Here is a 22,294-nt window from a genome sequence, read left to right as displayed (position 1 = left end):
GATCTTATTACTTACAGCAGGACAAACCCAAATAATCCTTTCAGAAGGACCACCAAGAATTACCAGTTTCACCATGTGACGTATATGCATGTGCAACTTACTTAACATGATGTAAGAATTTTAGTGTCAGTCAGTCTGCATTTTCTAAATCCATATGCACAAAAATTCACATAAAGCAAATTTAATTTGGTTAAGCGACATGAACAGCATTTAACAGATAAGGCAATTTAAGATTTAGATGTCAAGAACCACAAAGGTGCAGGGCTGATAAGCATATCTCAGCACTATGATGATTTATGTCTGCAGGATCATCCATGTAATGGTATGATATTTTGCTATTTTATCTGAATATAGGATCACAATTGCAAAAACATACATTGAGTTCAAAAAATTTCTCACATATAAGAACACAGACTGATCACCACTAGATGAGTCCAGGGTTCTTCTATGTCTGAGAAAATTTTAAAAATTAACAAATTAAAAGAACATTCTGATCCTAAAGAGACACTCGAGTTACTAATTTTAATGCTGGTAGCATTTAGAACTCCAGTTCTTCAAGAAGATTCTTGATGTCAACTCTAAGTTTTGCCAAGGTAGTTTATAGCTTGATATGCAAAGAGGCTTCTTCAAAGTGAGTGTTTTCAAACTGCTCCTTTTAAAAGACTTTTCTTTAAAGTAATGCTTTACCTCCTATTGTACAAAACAGATGTGTTTAACTCCTGTTTTATAATCATTAACCATGGGTTACACAGGTTCTGAACTATTACTTTCTGTCCTTTGACCCTGTAAGTCGTAACACATTACAATTTCAGCAAAAGGTACTGTAATTTCCTGAAGGACAGTTTTGTGTCCTTTGGTAGTGTGAGCCCTATTTGATCTAATTCAAACTAAACTCCTGGGGGTGGAGGGAGTCTCTGCCATGCAGTGGAAGTCAGTGCTGCTGCCGTGTCGTGCTCGTAGGACAACAGCAACAGGCAGTGCAATTTGGTCCTCATTTTATCTTGACATTTCACACCTAAATTCATAAATTAAAAACAGAAACTACTACAGTTATTCTGCCAATACATCTGCCAAAAAAGCATACTGTGTGCTATTAAGCATCTACTTTTATTTCAGCCAAATTTTCCCTACAACAAATGAATACCTTCAAAAAAGCTTTACATGAGCCCCAGTGAGCCTTACCCAAGTAACTGCTGTTGCACTATAGCAGCCCCTAACACAGGTCTGTCCCACAGAAACTGGAGCCACAGCTGTTAAGTACCAGAGCAGGGAGCATTCCTTGCATTTCATACAAGACACACCTTCTGTCTACTCACACCACAAAACTTCCCAGCAGCTCAGCCTCAAAGTGACACATACAGGTACTATTACGCCCAGGACCCTGTAGATTAAGAAAGGGCTACACTATCTCATTTGTCAGAAAGTATTTGCTAACTACCATTGGATTCTAACAGAATCTGTAAGGCAAATTAATGAAAACGTCCTAACTCTGGTCTTATGTGAAGTTTGTGCCCCATCAAGAGGTAAAAGATGGGGATGTAGCTCCATTAAGAAGTTCCCAGACTTATTTATGGGCTTTATGCTTTCACCAGCTACTCTTCTTTCAGAAACTTCAAAATGTGCTCATGTACCTCAAAGGCACAAATACTGCTGCTTTTCCTGAAAACTGATAGATTCTCTCCTGCTCTCCCTGTATGCATCTCTAAAAATAGAGACTGAAGCTTGAAGCTGAGCCCTTAGCAGTGCCCTACTCTCCTTCTGCAGCTTTTGGAAGAAATCGTTGGTCCACCTTGAAAATAACATTCAGTTTCATGTGACAGGCAGAAAGCTTTAACCAGACACTGCTCATAATCCTGGAAATGTTCTCTGAATACAAATGTAAATGATCTGTCTCTGCATGTAACAACTACAGATCACAGAAGTTAAGCAGAAACCAGGTAACAGCGGCACAGGGTATAGGTAGGGTTTATTTCTTCCAGTTCATTGCCACAAATACAAGGTTTATAATTGCTCCAGAGCCTAGACATGAACATCTCAGTTCTTTTTAGGCAGACAAAAAGAAAATACATTTGGCTTTGAAAACTCAAGTGAATGCTCACTGATGTTTCACTATATCTGACCACTGCAGGGTCAGGTGAACATGTGGAAGGTACCAAGCGTGCAGGGTGGGCCAGTCCCACAGGGTGCAGGCCCACCCACTTTCTGAACATGCTGATCACACAGCCAAGCACAAAGGGAGAAGCCACAAACATGTGACAAGCGGAGAAACGGACTTTTCTCTTGTCATCATAAACCTGTAAGTGTATAGCAACAGCTTTATAAAACTATTTCAACACTGGAACACTTAAAACACTTCGAACTAAAGTACCCAGAACTTTCTGGGATTTATATTAAACAAACAAACAAACAAACGAAAACAAAAAAACCCTAAGAAGTCCAGCTCATCTGCCCTTATTCCTCCCTTTCTCCTCCTGCTCCTCAGGGGAAAAAAAAAAAAAAGTGAACCGTGAGAATGTAGAACACAAGTTACTTGTCATATCTTTTAGAACCACAGTTCCTGTTGAGGAAATCACCATTTTGGGGCAGAAAATTTTTGCATATATTTTACTGCTGCCTTGTCTACTGGTAAATCAACTAAAATGGGACTTAAAACTCATAGCTGAACAAGGATTTCAACAGTGTTACCAAATGTAACACCTATTTCAAAAGCTTACTCCAGGGAACGGTGGGGGGGAAATGCATATATCAAACCCTAAAAGCCAAGTTCTATGTATCCAGCACGCAGAATTTTGCTTTCAGAACAGCAGTGGCAGCAACTTGAGCTGCACGGAAGGACACGCAGAGGTGAGTAAGCGTGCCTTTAGAGTGTGTTCCCCTGAGAACCACAGCCAGTGCTGCAAGGGAACTCAAGGAAAGGCTCAGGTTCATCAAATCCTCCACTGGAGTAAGTGCACAAGCACAGGGAGAAGAGCTGCTGTTACTCATCACTGCACTGGACACCAACTGCTGTTTGCTCCTCTTACATCAGATGAAAGGGAATGTGAGGAAAAGAATTTTAAAGTTAAACCTGTGAAAACACAAGGAATATAATCAGGGAAGGCTTTTGCCTGAGCTAAGAGGAGAGCAGATCATTTAAATTATAGAAGAAAATATTCTTAAGAGAGGTCTCTTTTAATAAGAAACATGGAAATTACCTGCAGCAGAGACAAAGGTTCTTTTTCCTTTTATCAGTCCATTGCTTTAAATGCACCTGAAAGTGAACCTGTGACTTCCAAAGCTAAAGCCCACTGTAGACTGAATGTGTATCCTGATTCTGTCTCCTCAAGCTCAAAAGTGAAAACCAGGTACTTCTTCTGGTCTGTTCATGGTTTTCCCCATCATATAAAAAACCACACCAAATAGCCAAACTACCACTTGAATTCTAAGCTCAGAATCAAGTCCCCACATCTTGCAATAACTAGTAAGCATAGACAGGAGGTAATAGGATGCATTTCAAATTCAAAGAAATCAACTTACAAGCAGCCCTAGTGATTGTGAAACCATAATTCAATGATTGGCATGCATTTCCACAGAGTCAAGAACTCAAAGAAAGCAAGCTGATGACAAACTTCATCACCCCTTCATCCATTTATTTCTCTTCACCTATTTAGTTAGAGGATGATTTTTAAGAAGTTTTTGATTAGATGTGTTTGCTGCACTTAAGGAAAAAATAAACAGAAAACCAAGAGCCTGCAAATGTTTGTCAGCAAGACAGAGTATACACTAATAATAACTGATACACTTAAGATCTTCCCTCCTGAGTAAAAATAAGGAAAAAGAGGAAAGTTGTCATATTTTAGGGAAAGCATGCAGTCTTCAGTGGCCTAGCAAATAATGTGAAAGGATTTAAAATATGCTGGATTATTAAAGAGTTGGTTTTTTCTTAAACAGGAATCAATTCAGTCTGAAACCACCAGCTAATTTTTATAGAACACTTAAAATATTAATTTTTGTGGTGGAAGCTTGCCTACAATAACTAATAAATTACACGTATTAAAAGTGTGAATGGCCTATTGCAAATCATTATTAAATACAATAGACAATTGGGCATATTAAAATTAAAATTAAGTTTATATCAATACTGAAATAGGCCAAACAGCCAATTCTTTCACTGAGAAAAACTGCATCTTTTTTTAGGAAAAAGAACTATTCACCTATCTCAAACAAGAATAAAGTAAGAGACTGGAGATGCATCTAACTACATTTACAAGTTTTTTCCATGAAGCAGAAATAAATTATGAGGAGATAAACTATGAATGCTGCTCCTTTTTTCTCTCTGCCATGACAGCAATTTCATCACAGAAACAGAAAGAGGAATTTGATCTTGTCATTAATCCCAGCTTGCTTATTTCATACATACAATACCAAGTCACTGACTGCATGGATGACTAACACCTTAATGTACAACTGACCAGGAGACACAACGAAATAGGTATTCCACCACAAATATTTCAACATTTTTATATATACATGCATACACGCATATATACATACATATTTATTTCTTTTTATTTTGGTATTTATATTAGATACTAAAAATATCTGGGTTTCATGTATGTGTCTAAAACAAAAGTAATCTTTCTGCAACAATTATTTCTTTTGAAAAGGGAATAATTGTTCCAAAGCATTTCAGTTAACATCAAAGTGAAATTATCAAGAAAATTCTGTGTAATTTTTTTTATATAAAGTGACATATGTAAGGTAAAATGGGACTGAGAAGTAACAGTACATTTTCCAGCCACTTACCACCATCTCCTAAATTAGCTATGGCAAGAGATTTTTCTAGAAAGGGAACAAAGGAAACATTAAAGATTTCTCATAAATCCACTTGGTTGGCTCAGCCATGAAGACTGTCAAACCTCTAAGAACAAATTTTTTTTCATATTTTTACTATACCTTCAGGAAACCGAGAAGTTTTTAGGTCTTGTCACTTTGAGGTAAGTGGGACAGCTTTGATCACCTTCAAATGCAAGAAAAAGAACTCACGAGGGGGGAAAAAAACATTACTAAAGAAGTTAGTATGGGAAATTCTCAACTTCAACACAGTCAAAAGAGTGAGGACTTTGGAAACTGCCCCAAATACTCCTATATTCCAAGGGAACAGGGGAAAATGAGAATAATCTACAAAGGACTTCGACATGGGGTTGAAGGTTAAAGTCTGTGAAGTTATAAAGTTCCTCTTTCTGAGTCCAGCAGGAATGACAGGTCTTGGAAAGAATATACACAATTCCCTGAAGGAATTTCCATAATCATCCCTTTCCATGTCAGCTCAGACATTATGGGAGGTACTTGAATGTCATCCAATAAGCACCTACATGCAGCCAACAAATTTATCCTAATATAAGTAAATTCGAAGCTCCCTTCTAGGGTTTAGATTTTAAAAAATGCTTAGAATTTAAAAAAGCTCCTCAGAAGTTGCTGTGTGTAGATCTAAGAGAAAGACTGCTGGAACAATTTAAAGAAAGGTGCAGATTGGGCAGAAGCTGTACAGTGCAGCTGTATCAGGCTGTAGCTCCTTTTGAGGAAATCAGGAACAGCTCAATGCAATGAAAGAGAGATTAACACTGAATTCCTGCAGCAAGGCATGTAAGTATGAAAGCCATGACAAGAAAAAACTGAAGGGTTTATGTTCTGTTTTAAAGAAAGTTGTAGACAAGATCCTTAAAAAGTAGAATTATTATCTGGCTGATTTAATTAGAAAGTGTAAGAGTACAGTCTCCCCACAAAATATGTTTTGCTTTTGCAGTCCTTAGCACACACACTCAACTTCTCAACAGACAGAAACCATCGAAACATGTGGAAGGGAGGAGCTGATTTTAGGGCCTTTTTTTTTTTTTTTCCCCCAAAACATCATCATCTCCAACAGATTGGCTCTACCTCATTGCCAAATGCAAATAATCACTGGTATTCCAGCAAGAATAATACAAGTCCATAGATAAGGAGGAAGAAGGTGCAACTGCTGCTCAGGCTGTGAAAAGGAAAATATGAACAATCAGCTCAGAAATGTAGCTCAATCTTGAAGCACAGTGATTTCCCATTGCTTGTTCAAACCTGAATCTTCCTGCTTAATTGTTATTTTACAGCTTTTTGCTTTCCTCCCTGTACAAGGTCCAAAGAAGTAAATGTTGTAATACAGGGATAAAAAGCAAAATTCATCTTACATAAAGTGTTGTCAAATGAACAGAGCAAACAAGGGGAATGTATTTTAACCTAGTGTTTAAGGTAGGCAGAAGTACTCACAGTCCATGGAGATTTTCAAACATATAAATTGCATAAAATTAGATACAGTATCTTCAGTTAGTAAGAAGAAAATCCATTTTCTTGAATCAGTCACACTAGCACACACACTGAAGATATAACAAGGATGGAATTTGACAAAGCTACATACTACCATGTCTTTAACTTAGTCTGACTACAGCAGAAATCAAGCACACACAAAAACAATTATTCCGACAGAATCCAAGTGCTCAGGCTCTTAGAACTCCTACAAAAGTAGTTGAAAGCTTTATTTTTTGCAAAGCTCTTAAAAAACAGCACCTATAAAGCTGTAAATATTCTGTGTCCTAAAAATAAAAAGTTTTCTCAGAGGAAAAATAAACCTCATAAGCATTCACTCTCTCCCTCTCTGCAATCAGCAATTTCAGCAACCTTTGTCAGAAGCTGACTACATTTATTTTAGGGGAACCTAATTACAAAAGCTTATAACACAAGAAGTCTGTCTATACAGTCAAATCACGAGCAGGAAACGTCAAAATTAAATATGAAGATCAGCTGAGAAACTGAATTCTGTCCAGTGTTTGCCTGCAATGTTGTACCACACACATAAACAGAGCTCTTCACTGCGTGTTCATTGGCAATGAGCTTCCTGGAGCCTGCAACAGTTCCATTTATTATTCTCAACCTGAGGGACTCCTAGAGCACCACCTGTGCTCAAGGTCCCTTCAGCCTGATGTCACCTGGGTGGTTTCTAAAAAGGAGTAGAAAATTTATTATTTTAACAGATAGCAGCCAGATCACACTACAGCTCTTGATGCTCCTACAAGTAGTTAAAGCTTTGCTTGCAATGGTGAGAAATTAACTTCTGTGATGGGTCAGAAATATCAAGCATTTTGTGGCTCATGCAAAACTCAGGAAAGATTTCACGATCAGAATGATCAGATAATTCTATGAGCTCATTAAAAATATAAATCAATTAATTTACCGCAAGTGATACTGGCTACTGAAGAACTTATTCTGGGATGTTATTTTAGATAATTATTGATAAAGTAGAAGTTCTGAGTTCATAGCCAATCACAGCTCTGGAAAAGCTAATTTGCTTAAAATATGACAGAAAACCTAATATAATATGTTTCTATTTACTGCCTCACTGTGATGACAGTATTACAGCTGCACTACAAAAGTGGAATCTCTTCAAAGTTTCAACGTTTCAGTTTCTTAGCACAAGCACTTAGAACCCTTTTAAATTATATTTTCATTCAAACACATTGTAACATTCTTACCAGTAAACCAAAGTCTTTAGTCTGCATGCCAGACTACTAAATTATTTTCTCAATATTCTGTCAAATTCCTAACCTGTACAACTCCAGAGCTGAATGTGAAATTCAAGATTTGGCTGTACCTTTATTTTGTGCAACAGAAGGCCTGTTCTCTGGTTTTGCCAAGTTCCACTCCTAACAGTTCCATAAAATGACAGATTACCTTAAGTTTTTATCATTCCAGTCTTTCACACTTTTTACAAAGAAGCCACGAAGTCCCAGTAAGAATCTTGCTTCACATGCTGCCAGCTGGTGGAGCGCAGCAATTTTTGCAACCCTTATTAGAATTTTACAATCTGAAAGTGCAACTAAACCAAACTGATTTGCTTCCCTTTTTTCCTAAATAAGGGACTGTATATACAGGATTTAGCAGCAGGTATCAGAGCTCCAAACAACATTTACAGCCTTTTACTTGAAAGGTGATTTAGAAACCAAGAATATATAAAAGTAACTAAAATCCTGCCTTGTCACATGCTAAAAATATGAAATGTACAGAAATGTAAAACCCACAATACGTTTCATATGGCTTATGGCAAGGGGACACTATGACAGCTGAAACCAACAGGACATAATGTTGCCTAGAAGAGTTATCTGTTCAATATTTCACAAAGAAAGCACTGAAGGTTCAATATTTCAGTGCCAAAAAGCACTGTAGGTCACTATACAAGGCAAGAATCTTCACATGTTCTTTTTGGCCTGTCTATGTAGTCTGAACACACTGTCATGAGAGATGCAAGGTGAATGGAATCCATCCAAAACAGTCAGGGCAAAGAAAAAGAGAAAAAGATAAATTAGAAAGTGCTTGCACTGCAGAGAAATTAGTACACATTCATAAAGAATTGAAAGCAAAATTGTCCTCAGAAGCAGCGAAAAAAATTTAAAAAGCAGCAGTGATAGTAACAGGAGACAGACTGAAAAACAGCAAAGAAAAAATAAGTTGTGGTCTCCTACAAATCTGGAATAGGAAACAAGGAACAAAAGGAACTAACCCAGAAAAAGCAAGCAAGAAGAGCAGCTACAGCAGATTGTCCGTCACCGCTGAAACACCGAAGTGAAAACCACAGCAGCATTAATTCATGTGAACATCTGTCTCCACTGAGCACAAGGGCCAGCATCCTTCCTCCTTGCATTAGCCTCCTGCTCAGCATATGAAAACTACATGAATGACATCATCATTCAGAATAAGATTAATTATGCAAACAATCATCAACTTTTCTTTCCAAATATTGAATTCCACATAACCTTATATTTGTTAAGTAAGCCATGGTAAGGTCCTACTTGATATTCTTCCAGTTTTAGTCTTCCTACATGATTTTAGGTTCCTGTGGGATTATTCATTTATTCATTATCAGGTATAGTACTGAAACCAATATAACCCTATGCTTTCAGCTAGTCACAACTGGTTACTCCAAAAATCTTTCTGGAGACAGACTAAAGGAAGACAAAATCATTTTTAAGTTAATATGAAATTAAAGCTATTTGCCCCCTTTTGCCTTTAGGGTTTAAAAAGAAAGTGATACAAAAACCTAATCATGGCTTCTCAATGTAAACCCCTGGGGGCTGTACAAAATCTTCCCAAGCAGAGAAGTAATAAAAATTATCACTATTATTCAGCAGATAAACTTAGAAAAATCAATTTAATCCATTGCTTCTTCAGATGCTTTAAGGTTACCAAAACAAAAGCTGAGAATGCAAGGCGCTCCACATGCACAGTCATCAAAAGCATTTAGTGAAAAGGAGCTGAGAAGCAGAAATTCCCCATGCATCAAAACATCCCAACAATTTTAGCAGAGAAAGGTGCCTGATTGTGCATTGGAAAAGGGATGAAATCTATGGTGAGGTTTTAGCACTACCACTCTCCCCAGAAGGTACAATCACTTGTACTTCTACTGTGTAGTGTAGTTACAGTATTTACCACAACATATAGGAACAGACATTTTCTTGCAAAAACTACCTAAGTTTTAAAGATGCATTTACTAGAAATCATGACTTGAAACTGAAAACTCAGCAAGAGACAGGAGAGTGCAATGTGTACAGACAGTCAAAATTCAAACACATTCAACTTTCAAGTTAGCTGTATGTAAGCAGAAAGATGGACTGCAGCCTTTAGATATATATATAAATCTATATACAGACAGACAGAGAGACAGAGAGACAGATAGATAGACAGATAGATAGATAGATAGATAGATAGATAGATAGATAGATAGATAGATAGATAGATATAAAGGGGGCATATAAGAGCAATGGAGAGATAGCTGTTATCAGGGCCTGTGGTGACAGGACAACAGGAAATGGGTTTAAACTGAATATGAGTAGGTTTACATTGGATACAAAGAAGAAACATCTCAATGAGGCTGGTGAGACACTGGAGCAGGTTGCCCAGCTAAGTTGTGGATGCCCCTTTGTGTTAACACTTCCTGTTAATATTTGCATTTCTTGACTCAAGAGAACTCCTATTATAACTACTTGAAAAAGAAACTTCTGTTGTGTAAGTTCATGTATTTGTAAGGAAATGTTCTGAGGATGAAATTTCAGTATTATCTAGTCCTGACAGCAAAAGAAAAAATTGTTACTAGTAAGGAGGACTCAAACTGCAGGCTCTTCTTTAAGCAGCAAATTAATTCCAACTTCCAGCAGAGAAGATGATTGTTTGAGCCAGCTGAACATTCTCCCAAACAGCTTGGTGACATCAGGTCAATCACAACAGGCCAGGGAATATACCTGGCCAGCTCCAAGGTCACAGCTACACTTGCTGTTGATGGGCAAATCCTGTAACCACTGAGCTCCAGACTGGCTTTGGTTTGGTTTTTTTCCGTTAAGAAGAATTTACAAGGGTTACTATGAATGACTCCAATGCACAGCAAGCAGCTGCAGCACACCGGCAGTTATTGCAACAGCCCTGTGACAGCAGGACTTCAGTTTCTGAGGGCTACTTCAGATGTTTTTAAAGAGCTAACACCTACGAGATTTGAATGTTCCACTTGACTGTCAGTCAGTGCAAGGGAGACAGACAAAAAGAAACCCTGGCAGCAGTTTCAGAGTTTGAGTGCTTCTGAGAGCCAGTCACGGCAAACACAATCAGCACAGTACTCACCATTCACTACCACGACTTTGACAGCAGGAAGTCAAAGACAGCCACAGAGAATTGCATCCTACTTTTAACTCAAACACACTAGTGCAAGATAAAAAAATCTCCCAAGTTACATGAACAGAGGAAGATTAAGTACCTGTACAGGATCTAAGACCATTGCTTTGAAAGGCTAATGACTTCCTAACAACCTATGACCAGAAACCAAATGACTGCTCCACCAAGCCTACCTAAAATACATATAATTTCTGTCACCATTACTTATTTTTAAAATGGGAATGAGTGCATCTCTACCACATGAGTATTACAAGAATAATAACACTAAAAACAGAAAGAAAAATTGGAATACTAAGTGTCCTAACGTCTTAAACATATGTAATTTTACTACTGAAACACAAATATTATTGCTAATTTCATATGTAGCTTTCCCCATCCTTAAAATGGTCCTACTCCAGTCACTACTGATAATTTGAAACATTAATATTATTAATAAATCGAAATATTAATATGCTTCTGCAAAGCACCCCTGTACTGTTTTCTTTGAAAAATAAACTTTGTGGCTACCTCAGATTGGTAAACTAAAGGCAAAACCCAACAAAGATCTTTAATCAACTACTATCTATTTAATTCAGTTCTGAAACAGCAGAATAAGTTTTCACTGTTAAAGAATTTTTCAATTCACAGATTAAATTAATAAAAAAAAGACTGTGTTATATTCTTACTGTGCCAAGCAGTCTCTTGGAAAAAATAAATCAAAGACTTGACATCCCTATGCTTAATTAACAATTAGATAACTCCTTTACAGTTTCCAAAAAAAAATTTCAAGATTCCCACTTCCCCTTCAACTTACATACTTCCAACCCCATAAACTCGTTTAGTCTTAATGTTCAAAGAACAAAACATACACGACATATTTAAATAAGAACACAGGAGCAGAGAGGAAAACCTCACTACAGGTTTGCACTCAGAGATAAAAAGCTTTAAGAGGTTTCATTTTAAAACACAACCACTGTGATACAGCCACCTAACAAATTCCTCATAGGTGCAAGGCTACAGGAGACTGGCAATGCCATTCTGTCCTATAGCACAACATTGTACAGCTTTTAATCTTTCACACAAAAAACAGATTGCTCTCAGAATGGGGAAGCAGTAGTAGACTGACCAGGTACAAAGTCTACCTTTCCAGATTAAATACCTATTATAATTTTCCCCAAAACTATGTGAGACTTAACCCTGAGATCAAAGTCCTTCACAGTCCCACATCCCAGTGGAGCAGGCATGGTATATATGGGGTCTCTAACTAGGAGCATTAAATTCAGCACATCATGAGGTTTTGTTATGAAATACCAGCACAGAACACTCCGCTAAACTACAAATCTGATCAACCTCATAAGACAATATACATATACAGACACGTACAGGATATGTTTACATGTATAGAGAGCGCACGGTTCCAGCTACAGGAAATTACACCACTCGCAAGGAAACAACCAGCTTAGATATGTGGCAACAGAAATTAAAATGTTTCAACTGCACTAAACCTCTCCTATATACTGTGAAAGGGCAAGGGCATAACAATAGGATTCTGCCCTTTAAAAACCATGAAAAGCAGCTTGTGTACAGCAACACCTCCATGAAATTAACCATACGCAGTTTAAAAAAAAAAAAATCCAAAACACAACAACAAAACACCTTCTAGGACTTCACTTTGAAATACAAAATAAATAATCTCTAAGTAAAAGTATACATATAATGTTGCAGTATTGCAGGCAAGAGCCAACAAATATGCCATGCGAAGACGGTGCAATTCAGATGACAGGTCCGGAGATACAAGGAACACCAACCTACAGTCATGCACACAGTTGATGAAGGCAAACGTGACAAATTTCAGCCTGAATTTTGTGACACCTGCCGGGTCCACCTGGGACGCCCGTAGCCAGAGATGCATTAAACATTTAGAGGAAAATGCACGGCCACACTACAACAGCATTCATGAGGCTCATGGAGAAAAAGCACAGGCTCCAAGGACCTCAGCCGAAGCACAATGCAGAATTCGTACAGCTTATACCACTATGAAAAGGCACAAAAAGCCCTCACGAAAGGAGAAGAGCTGCCGGAGGACGCCCTTCCTTCTCCCACCCTCAGCAACAGGGCAGTGACACCGGAGCGGCCCCACCTGCCTCCCCTTTTCCTCACGGCCGCCCGCACCTTCCCTCACTCCCTGCCGCCCGCGGCTGCAGCTGCGGCCCCGCGGTGTTGTCGGGCGGGGAGGGCGCGGGGAGAGCCATCCCGGCCCTGGGCTCGCCCAGGCCTCCCGCCCCTGCCCGCGCTCCTCAGCCCCACGCGGCCGCGCGCTCACCAGGCAGCGGCGGGGGCAGGCGGCGGCGCTCGGCCCGGGAGCCCCGCGGGACCGGCGGGGCGCGGAGAGCGGAGCACGGAGATCCCGCCGGGAGCCGCGTCCTCCCGGCCCAGATTGTCACAGGGAAAACATGACGCGGGCGGGGAGCCGCCGATCTCGCGGGGCTACCGCGCGGCTCTCGCGAGAGCGCCGGCCGCTCCCCGCCTCCGCCCGCCACCGTGCGCGGGCACGCGCGGCTCGCCGCCGAGGTCGCAGCGGCGGCAGAAGCCGCGGCGGGAGCGGCTTATCCCGGCGAAACGGGAGCGCTGCGGGCACCGGCAATGAGACAGTGCCCACACAGTGGGGTTCAGTGGTCTTCTGCAAGCGTGAGGAAGAGCAGACTAATGCTTTTGCATAAAAACGACCAAAGAAGCAGGTCAGGGAAATGAAGCACCTAATTTAGGCCGGGATCCTGATGGAATTGATGTACTGGACAGTCAGTGAAAAGAAGAGAAAGGGATGCCGTATGCAGGGACAAACAGCGCAGAAAAGGCAGAACGAACCACATTAGAGGACAAGCAGGAGTATATTAACGTGTTTGCTTAAACAAAATGAACAACATAACAGCAAACAGTAAAACTGTCACTGAGGAATGAAATTCCAAGTCTGAAGAAGGATAAAGGATACAGTTAACATCGTCACAGGCTTGGATGGTGGCAGCAACAACGGCACACCAAGATGAGTGAGGCCACAGCGGCAACAAACAACATAGTGAGAAATCTCAGTTATACCCACATGAATTGGCAAAGTGCATACGATATTGGGGATGCCATGACTGAATCAGTAGACATTCTCAGACCAGGTAAATGGGAAAACTGACAAGAAGCAAGAGGCAAACTCTGCAAGAAGGGACTGCATATGTTTGAGTACATCACTCTAAGTCAGGAATACAATGGAACCTTACAAAGATTAGTGATGTGAAATAGGTGAATAGGGAATAATTGTTTATGCTCTTCCAGTGGAAGAGCTAGAAGGTAACAAGAGGAACTAGTAGATGAAAAATTCAGAACAAGGAAAATAATTACTGTTTCTTCATTCACATATAATTAAGCTGTAGAACACCTTGATGCAGGACAAAATGTAGTAGAAGTTTACATGGACTCAAAAAGAGAATGGAAAAATACAGGAAAGAAAAAAAAAATCCATCAGTTTACAAAGACATCTCCTCTGGTTGAAAAATGCCGCGGCCCACAGAAAACCCTACAATATTTGGGGGACACTTTCCTCTGTGCTTGCTCCTGCCTTTCCTTCCCAAGGCATGGGGCTGATGGCTGGCTCAGACATGGTGCCAGTGGACCAGCAATCCCATCCTTATGTTCTTGTGCTATATAGCCTATGTTTCCTGGATCTCTCCTCATTAGCCTCAATGCTTCATTCTGAGTTATGAAGTGTTACGGGAGGTCCCTAACGGTAAAGCTCAGCTCCCTGGAGGGACTGTTGCATTTCATGACACAAGGTCCAACCAAAATTGGACTAAATGTGACTGACCACTTTGCAGACACATCCCTTGTATTGATGGCTTTTCATTCTGCCCCCTAAAAAGCAACTCAGGGATGCACAGCTTTTTGCATCAGAATAAAACTGGAATGCCTTGCTTTGAAAAGTCTGACCTAACCAAGCCAAAAATCACAGACTAAAAAAAAAGTCTCTGCTAGCAATTTACCCATGTGATATCAACCCAGAGGATAATGGTCAAGACAACCCATTTTTGTTCAATAAGTTGTAAGATTTTTTTGTTTTGTTTTGTATCTCTAACTACACCAGCTAATCTTTTGTCTAAAATCATAGTCAAACTCTGCCGTGAATGAGCACCTTCTTTGTTGATGAGACCAGCTATGCTAAAAAATACCATCAAAACAGGGGCAAACTATAAAAACATTTTAAAGCATTCCTTAAGTATTTCAAATATATCAGCTAAAGGATGCTGTATAAGAAATAAACTTCAAAAAACCAACAGATACATGAAAACACATTCAGTGCAGACATGTCCAGCAGATCTGCCATTCCACAGAAGAGAAAGAAGAATAAACAGACACACTCAGCAGTATGTGCTCTTCTCCATGGTCACATGCCCCATACCCACACACATTAATCACAACACGAAGACAAAACCTTATCATTAACTGCAGCTTTTATGGCTGGAAGGCTCCACCTGCAGCCAAGCATTGTATAATTCTCAAGGAATTTCCTAGGTTCACAAACGTCTAATGCTTTTAAGTTACGTACACTTAAATATTGAGTTCACAAAACCGCAAGGTTTTCTGTTTTGTTTGTCAAGTCTTTAGCCAGCCCATCAATCACTGCAGTACTGAGAGTCAAGGGCTCTCCCCTTGCCATTTGCCTGCATGCAGGTGGTAGGGCTGGATGCAGGTGCCGTTTCCAGAGGCCCACTGATCTCAGAATTTAAGTTACACTGTAGGACCATTGCTATTGCAATGCTATGAATAGCTATTGCTACAAAAAGCATCTTTGTGAATTCTCACATGAAGCTTGTTTATTAGATAGCAACTGTTAATATTTGATATTAACTACAATCTTTCGTAAGTCAGGTGACTTCCACAGTTTCTCCTTCAGAGCTAGAGCCCCAATGCCTGAGCTACTGTTTGCATCTACAGCCAGCTGGACTCAGGAGCTTCCAAACTGGAATAAAAGCTAGCATGGCAAGTGATGCAGGATGAGGACGGCTAGTCCACCACTGTATTAAGCAGGCAAGTATTGTCAGAACTACTGAGAACCCAAACAAAGCAAACAGCATTCTAGCCTACAGTAGCCCAGCAGGTCTGAAAATAAGGACATAAATAAGGGGAACAAGCCTACATTTGCTCTGACACTACCAACGACTGTCACCACAATTCAGCCACCTCATCTGAGAGTCAATTATCATTAAATCAAAACATAGCACTTGCATCCTTTGGAAACGGCAGAGGCTCCTGAAACTCATTTGGGTACCCTGAGGACATTCCAGAGGAAACATGAGCCCTCCAGCCACCTGCAGCTATGTATTAACAGAGTGAATGTAACAAAAAAAGTTGAGTTTTATGGGACACCCTAGACACAGGCCAGGAATACCCGAATCACAGCTTTTCAGCAGGCAACATCATTCATCCTCTCCCCCTTCTTCACAGCAAGCATAAGCAGAAGTATTCAAAACTACAAATCTCAATAGTTCAGCCCCTAATGTCCCTGACTGCAGGACATTTATCCTCCATTTCTATTTCCAAAATAGTTTCCATTTTACCTTCAAAGCATAGAGGGAGGCCAAGAGAAAGCCCATATGATTGATCATGGAGGTTTCAAGAGAAAGGAGGCTGTAGATAGTACCTCTGTTATCTCTGTGCTCTCACCTCTTCTTTAAAACAGAAATAATCTTTCATGATGCAGACCTCTCAAGTCCCACCCACAGTTTTCCTTCTTCCCAGCTTCACTTGGACTAAGACAGATTTCTTCCAGCATTTAGCTCTACAAGACCTGTTTTACATCAGTGATTCCCTATTACTTTGCATGAGTTACTGCATTATTTATTAGTTTAAAATGTACTGTTACGTAATCCCATCAAATGTACTTTTAATATTAAGCAATGAAGAGAAATGTACAATGATGGAACAACGCACAATTTAACATCAAGCATTTTTCTGACTATTAATAATTATCCTTCACTTTTTTTAGTAACCACATTTAACTCTTAATCTTCTTCTAAGCCAAACATTTCACCAGGGCTATGAGCAATTCCACTCTCACTATTTTTGTAAGATCTTTTTTTATAATGCAGTGCCTAGGACAAGACCCAACATCCAGCATGAGGCTATGCTATTTATCTAGGGCTTATTCTTAACTACTTTTCCACAATGCAGGATAATTTTGGATCATTACAGAAAATGGGAATTTATATATTAAATACCTCAATTAACTGTGTTTTGATTTTACTGACTTCTCTTTTTCCGGCAGACTTTGCTAACACTGGTATGCCTTGCTGTTGTCATGGCAATGAAAGGAGTCTGTATGGTTTGGGATGTGACTCAGAAAAAAATTTATACAGAAATGGGCCAACAATTACAACAAAGGACATTAAATGTTTCTGTGCCACCAGTTAATAAACGGTCAATGGAAAAAAAAAAAAAAAAGAGGAAGATCCCAAATCTGAACAAATGACACTGAACAAAACTTGATTGGATAGAAGACACCAAATTATTACTTGTGACCCTCTGTTGCATTTAGGTCTCTATGTATAGCTTTATCACCCTCAAGAGTAATTAAAATCACAGTGATCTGCCTGGGCAGTTACTTAACCATAACAGAACCCAGATTCACCCAAAGAAGTTACATTCTTAGAGTTTAGAAATATGAAGAGTCTTGTATTGTGGACTTATCCCAATAAAAAACAGTCTGAAAGCCATCATCTCTGTGAGGGTTCATTCAAAGGCAAGGCTCTTCTCACGGCTCACAGTTTACATGAGGCAAAAGGGAGGCAAGTTTACCAATTAAAAGATGAGGAAAGGAGCTTGTGGCAGTCACTGAGGAGGTGTGGACAGAGCAGTTGCAGGCACTAAAAAGCATGACTAAAGCCAACCTACACCAATCTATGAAATGCATGGAAAAATTATTTTTAGCTAGACATTCACCGATGTCTTCCATATGTTACTCGTGACAACACTGGCTCTTTTCCTGTGGATCCAAGGTATGTGAGGGGAGCTGTTATTAGATCATTTGCCTGGGCAGGGATACCAAATATGAAGGCACTGAAATATATGCATCTGTGTCATCCCTTAATTTCATCTTCTGACTCATGTTCTGGAGTGACAGTTCCTCTGCCTGGCACTTCCTGTTCATATCGAACTGAGCCATACTAAGTGTTATTTATTAGAAAACAATCTAAAGGCACATCCACATAGCCAGCTGGCTCTTACCCCAGTACAAACCATCAGTGCCACATAATCAGCAGTTTCAGAGCTCAGGATTGCAGATAGTTGTGTCACTTCTTTTCTTTTACTCTTGGACTCAACTGTGAAATCTGCATTTCACAGTTGAGTAGGAACCAGTCTGAAGTAACCTCAAATTTAAGATCTAGTTCAATCCATGGCCACCTCTCCCTTTCTTTAGCTAGCTGGTAACTTTTCCAAACTGTTTTGCTCAGCCTAGCTTTGTATCAAGGTTCCACACCTCAAAAATGTCCTTGGCCAAGCCAAGACAGGAAACATTCCAGTGAACCACTGGGGAAAAGGCCTGGGAATCAAGAGGGGTTTGCACTGGAAGACAATGAATGATAATATACTGGGGAAATTAATTATATATGAGCAACGAAGTAACAACTGAATTCATACACAAGACTAATTCCAAACTAATCTGTGCATGGGTATGAAACATTTTGAGTGTATGTGGCAAGCAGGTTACTAGGACTTCAAGAGGATTAGTAATTCTCATCACCTCAATATGGTTGCATCCAGTGCACAGCTACAGTGCAGCTTAAACATTGTGTCAAAGTAATACCTATATGCATAAAAATAATGGAGAGTACTAATCAACAAAAGAGAACGGCCAATGGTCAAAGTACCATTCATAGGATTGCCCTTCCTAGCTGCGTTCTTATGGGTTATTCACAATTCCTCTGGGGTCTCATGAGTGAATTTTGGTGCCCTGCTTTAAAAACCCCTGTTGCACAACCCTGTAGCGTGTCTCCACTTACAGTCATGAAAAGTGCCTGTCACAATTGCTTCCCCCTCCTGCACCCTGTAGTCTTTCCTACTCAGTGAGCAAGATCTTTGAATGGAAGCAAGGAAAAAAGGTAGCACAGTGCTCTAACAATCTTTGTGCTTACTACTGGAGACTCCCCGTCCCTTTGCCTTTCAAGTGGAGAGGTTATCCAGCTTCCATGGCCCTGGGGCAACAGGAGCAAACAGACCAGTTGCTCTTGGCAGAACACAGGGGGATGGACCCAAGCTCTGCCAAATCCAGCACACAAGAGCTGTGTGCATCTCCAGCAACCTCAGAGCCCTCCCAAAAGGGAGCACCCGCAGGGTTGCACCAGTTAATATTCACAGAGAGTTGCATAATATCAAACTGGGCTCAGCAGCAAAGGAACACTTGAGCTGTTTCGAGCAAGCACTGTTCTAGTTTCTTCAATGGAATCCAAGACAGGTGAAAAGTTTAGGAAATAAAGACTAAAGTTTATGCAATTCACAAGCACAGCATTGATCCATTCCCCATTTCTGTAAGCAGAAAAAAAGCCTTTATTTAGAGGGCTTCAGTTAAGCAAAAAGCTTCAGTTTTTTTCACTGAGGCCCTCTGAGCTTAAGTCCCCTTCCTTGTTACTTCTCTCTGAAGTAAGTTATATGTCTAAGTACTGGCACAGACCTGCTTTTAGATTACTCCAATCTTTCTGCACAAATGCAAAATGATATTATCCTTTACCACATTTTTTTCCATGCAAGATCCTATGCATAATTTCTTTCATCAAGAATTTAATTTTGAAAGTCAGAATATACAATAATCTCATAAAAGGCATTAACAAATATTAAACCTAGGAAAAGCATTTTTTTTTATAATTGTGAGTTAGGGTTTTTTTGCATAAAAAAGATAAGAGCTGTCCTCAAAATTAGCAACATTCCAAGACCATGATTATACACAAGTACTCAGGTCATTGTGCCACATGAAACCTGAAGGCCTGAAAGATATTGGAAAACCTTTTGTCTGGACAGCATATTCAAATGCATTTTTAGCATTTTCAGAAATAATTCATTTTTCCACATTATCTAGATCATTCCTCAGAATAAACCAGATAAAAATTAAAACAAAAGATTTTCCAAAAAATCTTTTTAGGGAATAAACCCCAAACTTACAACTCTATTTATGCCTCAGAATTCCTCTTTCTGAACTTGAGCTACAAAAGCAATTGATTTTTCTCTGAGTTTATCTTTCTTTTCTATTCTGACACCTATGTGTCTTCCTTGCTCGTGCTCCATTCCACCATTTCACTACTTCTTCCTCCCAACAGTTATTTGTCTAGCCCTCTAACTGATGAGGTTTTTTACTGACTTTTCTTTGGCTTCTGTCAGTCCATTAACATTTTCCTAGTTTCTAACTCAAAGTGAATATTCCAGCTGTTGTCTGAAAGCTGTACAATGAGGAATTATCCTTGTGCTTTCATGAATCAATGACTACTCTGTAAGGCTAAAAGCAGTTTTTCTCTTCCCATTGTTTTTACATTTCCTCCCATTCCATTTGTTCTTGCATTCAATTTTTTTCCCAGCAAACACCACAAGACAAATAATACCCTCCCACACCTTTCACTTTGAGATCTCACAAAGAATCCTCTTTCCCTTAGATGAGGAGGGAAAAAATGTACAAATAGGATAGAGTTATCTCATCCCAATATGTCTAGCATAGTCTGTGTTTCAGTTCAGCATGTTACCTAATATTCTCCTTTTACAAGAAAACACCTGCTCATAGTGGTCTGTGTAGAAGGGACTGGTAAAGTTCCAAACTGCTTTTTCCTGTCCCACACAGCTCCTGGGGCTGCTTTCACCACAACACCTGGCTGCTGCTGGGCAAGGGAGACTCGGAAGTGTAAAGGTCACTTTCCAAATGAATACTGGAAAAAAATCTTTCACTCGGAGTGCTATCATCATTTCAGAGAGGTCAAAACTAAGCCTAGTCAGAAGGAGCAACTTCTCCAATAGCAGGGTTTAACCCAAAAGCCCAGAGCTCCTTCCACATGTATTCTGGATTTGTATGCGCCGTGAAGTCCTGGACTTGACAGACAGAATCACAGAGCACCCAACAGACATTTCCTCTTTGACATAGCTAATTCAGCCCTAAATCGCCCAGAAAAGAGATGAGTTAAAACATTTATATCATGAAACACTAATAAACACTTCAGCCAATTCCACAATGAGAATTATGAAAACAGGTAAGAGCCAATAAAACTGATTAAAATAAAATAAAAACATTAAAAAATATAAAAAAAAAGGAGGAAGTAAGAAAACATCAAGGCAAATACACAACAGACAATTAATTTAAAACCCCATCCTACAGCTACTTTTGAATTTTCTCCAAATGGACTATATCAAGCTCTACACAGACAGTGTTAAATCAATTTAATTACAGAATCACATGGAAAATAACATTTAAAACCTTTCACTCCTCTTCTCAAGAGTGAAACCAAACTACTACCCAACACAACTTAGTAGTTTTCTCTTTTTGTTTATTAAAAAAAAAAAGCCTGGAATTCCCCTAACAGAAAAACACAAAATAACCCCAAGTTTTGCTCTGAAATGGAAAGCAGTGCCATTATATAGAAATGCTTGGCTAGATGAATAAAAAGCTCTACCCTTTGCACAAAAAGGGCTGCAAAGAGCATCCTGTTTAAGCTGGTGTCCTAAAGAACAGCCCATCAATACATCCTCTGAGTAATTTGCATATTTAGGATGGGATGTAAGTTATCGCTATCTGAACTTTATTTTTTGAGTTAGCTTAGAAATTCTTTATGTCAGTTTTCTGCTTCCAGTGGAAGCACTCACCAAGTTCCTACTCTCTGCTTTCACATATAGAGTTTGCCATATCAATGTACAATTAGACACCTGCTGTGCCAGCCTTTGAGCAAGGAGAGGCTTTGGGATCCTTTTTGGTCTTGCTCTCACATCTGTATTTCAGTGAGGTTATCCAGTGCTGAGTATTGGTGCTAAGAACGAAGTCCCTGCTATGGAATTAAACCCACTGATAAGACAGGTGCTAGAACGGATAATTTCAGCACGGTGACATGGGGAACGAAAATAGGCATCTCTTTTCTGTTGCTTTTCTGTTGTGGGGTGTCACAGAATCAAAACTCCTATTGTATTGGAAGGACATGGTACATGGACAATGCCTAAGGACAGCGGATTGGCCCACACCCACTGCCATCTCCTACACCTCCCCTAATGTTTGCTGCCCACACTGTCCAATACAGTGACCCTTTCCCACCTCTCCCAGCTCCTCCTCAGTGTCATTCCCCTGTTGCCCTCATTCACTACCCTTTCTCCCCTTTCTAAGAACATTTCCCAATTTGTCTCTCTCTCTCTCATCAACATGTGAACATGTGAGCCAGCCCCCTACACTGCAAGGCCAGGCAGTCTGCAAACACACTTTATTCTAGTTGGCCTCTGCTCGGTTCATGCAACATGACCAGTACAGCAGCCGCTGCCTCGCGCTGCCGGGGGCACATGTGTCCTTTAGTCTGGCATGGAGGAGCTCCAGTGGAAC

General features: G+C 39.8%; 2 protein-coding genes across 4 annotated transcripts in view; both read right to left on the bottom strand.

Annotated features, from left to right (window-relative positions):
- DAPK2 (death associated protein kinase 2) overlaps positions 1-22,294 on the bottom strand; it is a 72,791-nt gene that overhangs the window by 156 nt on the left and 50,341 nt on the right. The gene's annotated exons all lie outside the window — the stretch shown is intronic.
- The window catches only part of HERC1 (HECT and RLD domain containing E3 ubiquitin protein ligase family member 1), a 101,973-nt gene that overhangs the window by 70,112 nt on the left and 9,567 nt on the right, over positions 1-22,294 (bottom strand). Inside the window, exon 1 of one of the 3 annotated variants that reach the window (XM_041427678.1) lies at positions 13,025-13,130. The exons of the other annotated variants lie outside the window; for them this stretch is intronic. The gene's annotated coding sequence lies outside the window, so the exon portion shown is untranslated. Of the gene's footprint in view, positions 1-13,024; positions 13,131-22,294 lie in introns of those variants that run through there. 3 annotated transcript variants of the gene reach the window in all.

This window comes from Onychostruthus taczanowskii, unplaced genomic scaffold (genome assembly GCF_017590055.1).
Source record: "Onychostruthus taczanowskii isolate IOZ18803 unplaced genomic scaffold, ASM1759005v1 scaffold118, whole genome shotgun sequence".
NCBI classification, from domain to species: Eukaryota; Metazoa; Chordata; class Aves; order Passeriformes; family Passeridae; genus Onychostruthus; species Onychostruthus taczanowskii.
The sequence above is the reverse complement of the archived record's forward strand: the minus strand, read 5'-3'. Positions and strand labels throughout refer to the sequence as shown.